This window comes from Mus caroli, chromosome 13, assembly GCF_900094665.2.
Source record: "Mus caroli chromosome 13, CAROLI_EIJ_v1.1, whole genome shotgun sequence".
NCBI classification, from domain to species: domain Eukaryota; kingdom Metazoa; phylum Chordata; class Mammalia; order Rodentia; family Muridae; genus Mus; species Mus caroli.
In genome coordinates this window covers 109,336,089-109,337,475 of record NC_034582.1, presented here as the reverse complement: position 1 = coordinate 109,337,475, position 1,387 = coordinate 109,336,089, and positions in this window count along the sequence as shown.

Here is a 1,387-nt window from a genome sequence, read left to right as displayed (position 1 = left end):
TTTGGGTAATTGGTGTGTTTTAAGAAATTAGTCTATTTTATATGGAATATGAAATATGTGAACATGAAATTGTGAGTAATATTCATTCATTTACCTCTTTAATGTCTAAAGAATTAGTAATGATGGCTCACCTTTAATATTTGTAGTGAATACCTTTTCTCCTTTTCATTATCGAGAGCGTATAATTTTATAAACTCATCTTAACTTTTAAAGAATTAGCTTTTGGTTGTATTGTTTATCTTTAATTGTCCTTAATTTTCTTCTTTATATTTTTAGATGAAAATTTTTTCTATTTATTTTGTGTGTATGTGTGAATGTGTGTGTGAGCGCACACACAGGTGCCTGTGTATATACACACATGTGTACATGTTGGCATAGTCTGGAAGAATAGCACATGATCTTAACATCCAAGATAGGTATTTCCAGCTCTTTTTTCTGCTTATTTTTAATTTAATTTATTTTTCTTCTAGTTTAAGAAGATAAAACCCAGTGATGCTGCGCAATCCTTTTCTCTAGAATCTAAGCTCAATGTGCTTGCAGTATCGCTTTTCTTGAGTTTATACAATTTCAGAACTTAGATTTTCACATAGTTTAACTACTTTAAAATTTCTCTTGAGATTTTTTTAAACCATTTCATGATTTAGAATGTATTGTTAGAAGTAATGGGAAAGAAAAAGAGGGAATAATGAGGGGCAAGGTTTAGACTGGGCTAAGAGGAAAGGTTGGGAGAAAAGATGATAGTAAAGATGGCTGAAAAAGTCATGTGGAAGTGCCCTATCTTATTATTTAGTAAAACATTTAAGTGTAGCTATCTTATTCAGGGAATACTGCTCCTCCAAGAAGGCATTAAGCATACATAGGTTTGTCAAATAAAGAAAAGCCAGTACCACGCGCTTCCCCACTGCTGAACCTACTACTCTTGTTCTAAATGGATATAGTATCACCCTATTCTCAAATTTATCTCCACATATAGATTATTTTACCTTTTAGATTTTATCAGAGAAGTTTCCTTTACAGTAGACAGTAGTGAATGCAGAAAATCACAGCTAATCAGAGAGTAGAGAGTCAGTGTTATTGGAGTGTTAAATGACAAATGGGAGATTTGTATAACCTCTCTCCCCACAAGGAGATGAATCATCTCAGAATAGAAAATGGAAGGACTGTAAAAGCCAAATATCAGGGAGAACTCAAGCAGAACAGTATCTTGCAGACATAGCTACACTCAAGCATTTATAGAAGCTGCTGTTTTGCCTAAATAAGACATATATAGGATCAGGCTAGTCAAACTTTCAGAATGGAGGCAGGAGGAAATCATGAGGTTCCAGCCCTAACTCGGGAGCTAGTGATAGTAAACTGACAGCTTCTAAGAAAGGAAGAGAGAGAGAGA